General features: G+C 29.2%; 1 long non-coding RNA gene across 1 annotated transcript; it reads right to left on the bottom strand.

The window, feature by feature from the left end:
- Window positions 1-545: 545 nt before the first annotated feature.
- Window positions 546-2,110, bottom strand: LOC102656218. The gene is made up of 3 exons (XR_411242.3): window positions 1,563-2,110; window positions 1,327-1,493; window positions 546-1,172 (listed from the first exon to the last, which is right to left on the bottom strand). It is a non-coding gene; the product is annotated as an uncharacterized LOC102656218 (long non-coding RNA).
- Between the last annotated feature and the right edge of the window lie 5,629 nt (window positions 2,111-7,739).

The following is a 7,739-nucleotide window of genomic DNA, read 5'->3' as shown; positions in this document are numbered from 1 at the left end:
TGATACGTTTTGCGTTTTTTTTTTTCCCCTCAAGAGAAATCTAGTTTCTCATTTCTTTTAAACATCAAACATCCCCTCGCTTCCCTCTTCTTTCTTGTTCTAAATTTCTCTTCGATATCTCTTTATATTATAGAAGATTAATAAAATTTTTATATTTATTTACATTCTCCTTAACCTATTTACCTTACCAGCTATTTTTATCTTTTGCTTGAAGTATTATTATTATTATTATTATTATCAATTTCCTTTCTTCCATATATCAGCAACAAAATGATGGAATTTCTTAGAAAAGTTTGACTTCATTTGATATCCCCTATAATAACATTGTAAAGTAAGTAAGAAAGAAAAAATTTTCAGGGAAATTAAATTTCCTACTTACGTGTATTTATTTATTATTTTTATATTATATTATTTATTTTATATTATTTTTCATCATTCTCATTTTTATTCAACATTCATATTCTTGATCTTGTTTTTCCTCTTCTTTTTCTCCTCTTCGTTCATTCATTTCCCTTATTTCATATTCATTACAATTTTTCAAAAAAAAAAAAGAAAAGAAGAATTTTAATATTACTTTGTACCTTCTCGGCACACTTCATTGTATAAATATTTCTAGTATTACAATTGCACGTGGGCGGTTTTCACCGCAAGTTACTTAACCATAATTAATGCTACACGAGAGACAGCGAAGATCGATGTTCGGCCATAACCGATCTCTTCTACTGGAACTAACGACTCGTTCATAACACGCACAGTCCCTGCATTCTTTTCATCCATTTGCCCACCATGACCTTTTCCTTTTCTTAACACACTTCAATGTGCCTCGGCTTTTGCTTCTATAATGTGTTTCTCCTCGGCAAAATTGCCGCAACTACGTTCCCTCTTTTTATCGAATTTCTTAACAGTGGAAGCTTTTAACAAGTGCACCGAGATATCTCGCTCTATCTCGGATCTTGGCAAATTGATGGCTTGGTAAATTGATTGCTTCGTCTATTATACATCTACATCTTTTTTGATAATGAATATGAAAAAAAAAAGAAAAAAAGAGGGAATAGAATATAATAATGTCATTATTAAATGTTATCTAAAGAAGATTTTCAAAATGAGATTTCCTTTTTTCCTTTGTATTTTACCAAATTTTTTTTATTCCATTGTTTTCCTTTGCATATTCTCTGAAATGTAAAAATTTTTGGTATAAGAATTGAAAGATTTAAAAATTAATTTACTTTTCTTTGGTTCAATTTTTACATGCCAGATTTACATTGTAATACATTTAATAGTATTAAAGTATTTTTCTATCTGTTATCACACTTTTCTATTACTTACCTTCGATTTTTTCCTTTCAACTATATCATATTTTGCTCTCCATTTTCAGTAAATTGCGTTGTTAAGTCTTCCGGTATCTAATGAAGATATAATGTTTCTCCAGATTTATTATTATTCCTTTTTCTAATCATACTTTTAATCATGATGGATAGATGGATCTAGTAAACCTTTTATTTATATAAGTCTCAAATACATCAGATAATTAAATAATTGAATATTGTAAAGTATATACGTACTTTTGGAACACGTTGAATTTCATTCCTCAGATTGAAAATCTTTAAATCCTCGATACTTTCCAAAGAAAAATCTCAATTTCAAATCTCTCTTCTTTCTCTCATAGTTTTATTGAGAAAAAATTTCGTCATCGATTAGACGTTCCGTACACATTCTCCTCGAATACTATTAAACTAATACACCCTCTAAAGTTTATGATCAACATAAATTTACGCGGGGAAGGTAACGAGGGATCCATTTTCATCCACGAGATTCTCAAGTATATTTTTACCCGCCTACGCGATAAATGTGATCCTTTCGCACCGAAATTCCTCTCAAGAAGATCTTTTATCTCACTGTTTGTCCGATTCATTATCCAGGTGTCAATCTATGATTGTCAGGATATATATATATATATATATTTATCTCGCAAATCGATACCGATGTTATCAGTTAATATAGTAATTGACAACCGGTGCTCTTCTTTTCCTGGAACCGTCTTCTTGTAATTAATATCTTAACGATATTGATATTTACATGAATGGCTAATCCAGTTAATTATTATTATTATTATTTTAATACAGGGAACTGAATTTAATTAAAGTGATAAAATATATTGTTTCATTTTAATAAAAAAAAATTTTTTTATGTTAATATAAAAAAAAGCAACGCTTGTGATAATGTACAATTAATTCTCTGGATCACTGGTAATATTTATTTATCGAATTAATTAAAAATTATTTTTTTTAATATAAATCAGATTTCTTCTCATTTTACGATATTATTTATTATTCACTTAAATTTTGTGCATGATAATTCGTGTGTGTGTTAGAAACGTTGCTGCATGTTCTGCTCTGTTAGAAAATCACAGGAAAGAGCAGCAACCGTGTCGTGCTAAAATCACGATTGTGATAAAATCATGCAGGAAATAAGCTTTTGGTGGACAAACGAACGATAATTTAAGTATCGATCCCTTCAAACGGTGCTTTATAGTTGGCACGATTTCGAAGTTATGGTTCCTTTGTGCTGTGTGTATGGTATCAATTATTATTGTCCAATAAATATCATTTTCGGTACGGTATATCTGGAACTCTCCAATTTTAGATAAATAATTTCTGTTCGAATCTGATGTTCCATTTGATGGATATATAATCGATAAAAGATTAGGCCATTTATTTGTTCAGATTACGAATCTCTTTTGCTTTCGATTTAAAATCGAATTGCATCTATATGTTTAATAATAAAACAAAAATAATAATAATACTGTAATAAATAAAATAATAATAAATATAATAAGAAAATTTCGCAGTAAATAGAACAAGATGATGATATTTGTTGTTAAAAATTTATACTAATTGTTTTATTATTTTAATTTTTCTCACCTTTCTTCTCATCATTCTTCAATCTTTTCTTTATTCTTTATTCATTTTCAAATTTCTCAATATAAAAGTGTTTCGTTAATTTTTCGTGTTGATATCTCGATTAATTATATCATGGCATAATTTTCACTATGACACAATCGATTAATTTAAGCGTAAAAACACAATTAGAATGGATGGAAACAAGAAACAAACAATTTAACGTCAGTCACATTACTGAAACAATACATGAAATGTAAACGTGTTAATAGCGTTGAAAATATTATCATAATATAACCTCTTTTCGTGAAGAATGATTCGAATCGAAGTTACGTAACAACACAATAACGTTTCTTGTAATAAAACTTACAAATTCAATTTTCAATTTCATTTTCAATCTTTGCAAAGTCGATAATAAACAAATGAACATTCACATTTCGCACGTAACCTCTTTTTCTTGATTTCACTAACTATAATTAAACATGTGCATGTTCGTTGATTTTCGCGAACGAATACAAAATAATAACGATGGTAGAGATATTTGAATATTTATAATGTATTTAAATAATTTTATTTTGAATAAATCACATACATAAACACAATTAGTATGTAACGAAAATGAACGCTTCACTTGCACTCTCGCACTGTGCGACGCGTGTATAAGATCGATATTCGATTTCTCCATCTCATCGATAGAGATCGATACTCGCACGAGTGAAACGAAAAGAAACATGTCGTCTGTATTGTGGTATACTTTGCATACAGAAAATATTTGTCGTCGATCGTCGTAAATAACAAGGTACGAATTCTTTCAATCCTTTCAATCTTTTTTTTTTATTATATTTTCTTTTTCGAATTTTTCCTTGTGAACTCTTCTAATTGAATATATATATATACGTTAAACTTATATTAATTGTTACACTTCAGTTTTCTGTTTTAAGAAAAAAATATTCATAGCAATAGCTGGAGGTTATTAAATTTAAAATAATATTATAATGCTATTATAATCGAATAAAGACAATCGAGGTATATGCGATTTTATTGAAATTTTTTTTCAAGAGAAAATAAAATATTTGATTACGAAGTAAATGTTATTATATTATAAAGAGGAATTATTAAAATCGCGATTATTTGAATTTTCAAAATGAGATTATATATATTCTTTTTAGATTATAATTTTTCTCTTCCTTGTAATAATTTTTGATTAAAAGATACACAAGATACATAAGAGAATTTTCATAACAAGTGTTTCTGTATGGATACGTTTACTTCTATAATGTACTATACTATATATAGTATGTATAGCTTACTATACATAGTATACGTTTGCTTTAATTTCAATTACCGCTGCTTCAAGGTAGATTTAATTATCTTTCACTATTAATAAAACAACTGTGGTTTATTATTACTTTGAACATTTTAAAAATCACAATTTCACTATCTCTTTGTTTTGGAATTTTCACAATAGAACAATAAAATTTATTTACAAATTATTTCAATTTCTCTTACATTATTACGTATTATATTTTCATGAAATATTCGAGATAAATTCAATATCATTTCAATATTAAATTATATATTATGCATATTATTATTTTCAAAAAAAAAAATAAATACGAATTTCTAAAATTTTTTTCAATATTTGTACGTGAAATATCAAATATCTGTATCAAAATTATTAACGGTTATTGCGATTGTGAAATTTTGAAAATTCATTGTAGAAATTTTTGATTTTCTTTTCTGAGACTTATTTTTTTTTTTTTTTTTTTTTACTCATTTTCAATTTATACGTATAACACATCCCACGAGTAACACGATTTTTATTCATAAATTATGAAATGTATAAATGGACTGTCATAAAGTATGACTTTCAGAAACATAAATTTCCTAAATTGTTCTTTCAACTGACATTTCCTTAAGGCGCTTAAATTTTTGTTTCAAATCAAGAAAAAGCTCCCTTTAATCTTCTCTTCCTATTTTGTAAAGCTCTTTATCATGAATTTTTCTCTTAGTTTTAAAGTAAATTTCTTTTTTTTTTTCCATTTCATATCTTTAAAGAGTTTCTCTAATCTTTAACAAAAAAATTTTAATCTTGCAATTCTAAAAAAGAGAAAAATTAAATTATTGTTTTCAATTTGTATAGAAAAGAAAAATGTATCAAGAATAGTAAGAATAATAAATATTTTCATACAAGATTTTTACGCAACGCTATAACTCGTAGAAATACGCGTTGCTTTTTAAAATTTTTATCAATTTAAAAAAAATCCCGTCATTGCATTTAATCTTGGAGAAATGTTTTTCAATTATTAAAACTCAATTCCCAGAACCGCTTCATCGTTTCCCTCTTTCACTTTTCACCGTTTCAAGGATAAATTTTAAGTGTTGATTGTAGAAAAAAAAAAAAAATGATATTGTTTCAATTTTTATCCACGAATGCGTCCTTTCGAGTGTTGCCGGATCTCGTCTCTCACTCGTCTTTCTTCTATTCCTTCTCTCTCTCTCTCTCTCACGAGGGAATTTATTAATTTATCTCTCCTTCTCGTTGACACGCGTGAACGAAACTCGTGGCGCTCGATTCGCTTTCGTTCCAAATTATCCCCGAATAATTCGAAATATAATAAATATATCGCTGCCATGAATTTAGATTGCATTTTTACGTTGCATTTCCCGATTACTTTTTTGTTCAAACTGTCGAATCCTGTTGTACCCAGCGCGGTCAACAATTTGTCTTTGTCGACGCGTACTCGCTCTCGGATTTACCTCGAAATTAGGATGAAATAGGAGGGCGGTTTGGGATTACGAGAATCTTCGACAGTGCATCGGATCGATCGTTTTCGCTTCGTCGAATTAACGTGGATTCTTTCCACGACGAGAGCAAATTCGAAATACAAATTCTTTTTTTTTTATTTTTATTTTCTTTCTTTTTATGATACGAATTTTTTTCCACCAATAATTTTCCAGATTTTTCCACGATAATGGATATTAAATTTGGATAATAGATATTAAATTTGGATATCGATTTTCAGGTTTTTCCAATTTTTATGGCGGACATTTCTTCGAGTTTCACTGCACGTTCTCTCGATTATCCCAGGGATCGTTGGGTCTTCACACATTCCTCGAGGAGAAATCTTGGATTAATATTTTTTTTTTTCTAATTATTTATCTAGAATAAAACAAGCAACGAGAAACAGTTCCTTTGTTAAGAGAGAAGAATTTATTAATAAAATTCCTTGAAATCGATTTTCGCGTGGTTCGAGAAAATCTCGAAGCCGAAAGAACCTTCTTTTCTCAATTAAAGAAAAAGTGCAAGCCATCCTTTTCTCGATCCTCGTTTTTATCCCTTCAGCATAATCCTCCAAAAAAGATAACGAAACAGAACAGACAACGGAACAATATAATTTTTCCCCTAGATTTTCTTGTCCACCTTCCATTCCTGTGAATAGCGTCCCTATTCATCACGTCGTCTCATTGGCGCAACGATATCTCGCGATATCCCCCTTTCTCACTTTCGATCTCTCGAATCTAGTTACGCGCGATCGAACACATGGGTTACGTGACTCCGCGAGTATGAGCGTAACGCGATACTTGAGCACGTGGAGATTTTGTGGTTGGCTCGTATAAATGCAGATTTTCATCGAGCGAATACGATGCTTTTGAAAGGAGGTGTATTTGTTAAGGAAGGGAGAGGAGGGGAGGGGAACGTTGTTAAACTTTTGGAAGAAGCTTACGCTCGATTCTGCGTAATGGAATTTTCGAGGTTAGATCGAGAGAAAGAAGGAGAGGGAGAAAGAGAAAGAGTTGAGTTGAGGTTATGCGAGGCCTTTTGGCTAGTAACTTTTAGTTTGAATCATGACACGCGAATGCAAACGAGAATCGTTGGGAGGATTTTGTAATTATGAAAATGAGGAGGGAAGGAGGAAAGGGAATAGGTGGAATAGAATTTTTTCCCTCCGAGGGGAAATTCGCTTTCCAAAAGAAATTTTCTTATGGGTTGTATTACGATATTATAAATTTCTTAAATTTTTGCAATTGAAAGAATTTTAGCAGATTTTTATCAAAGCTGCGTTTGTTTTCATTGTTTTATCGTTTTTTTCTCTCTCTAAACTTTCTTCCATTCCACTTATTCTCTTTATTAATAAGAGAATTGAATGACTAATTGGAATAATAGAATAAAAGAATTGAATGAAAGAATTGAACGATTAATTGGAATAATTTATGGATATGACTCTTCCAATTTCATTATTTCATAAGTGATTTGAATCTTGATCTCTGGATAGTTATCAGGACAGTTTCTCCTTTCTTAATTTTTATCAAAGTTGTACTCGTTTTTTAATTTTTTTACTGTTTTTTTTCTAAACTTCCTTCCATTTCCTTTTTTATTTTTTTTTTCTTCCAAAGTTTCTTCTTTCTCTCTTGTATAATAAAGATATAATATGATAAATATAATATAATAATATAATAAAAGAATTGAACGACTAATTGGAATAATTTATGGATATGACTATCTGTAACTCTTCCAATTCCACTATTTCATAAATGATCTCTGGACAATTATCTGGACAGTTTTTTTTTTTCTTTCTCCTCTGTATTTGCAATCTGAATTTTTATCAAACTTTCTTCCATTCCACTTATTCTCTCTTGTAATAAAGGAATTGAATAACTAATTGAAAACAATTTATGGATATGACTGTCTGTAACTCTTCCAATTTTTTCTCTCTAAACTTCCTTCCATTATTATCTCTTGTATAATAAAAAAATTGGACAACTAACTGGAATAATTTATGGATGTGATTCTTCCAATTCCATTATTTCATAAGTAATTTGGATCTTGATCTCTGGATA

The sequence above is a fragment of the Apis mellifera genome, linkage group LG8 (genome assembly GCF_003254395.2).
Source record: "Apis mellifera strain DH4 linkage group LG8, Amel_HAv3.1, whole genome shotgun sequence".
Lineage (NCBI taxonomy): Eukaryota > Metazoa > Arthropoda > Insecta > Hymenoptera > Apidae > Apis > Apis mellifera.
The sequence above is the reverse complement of the archived record's forward strand: the minus strand, read 5'-3'. Positions and strand labels throughout refer to the sequence as shown.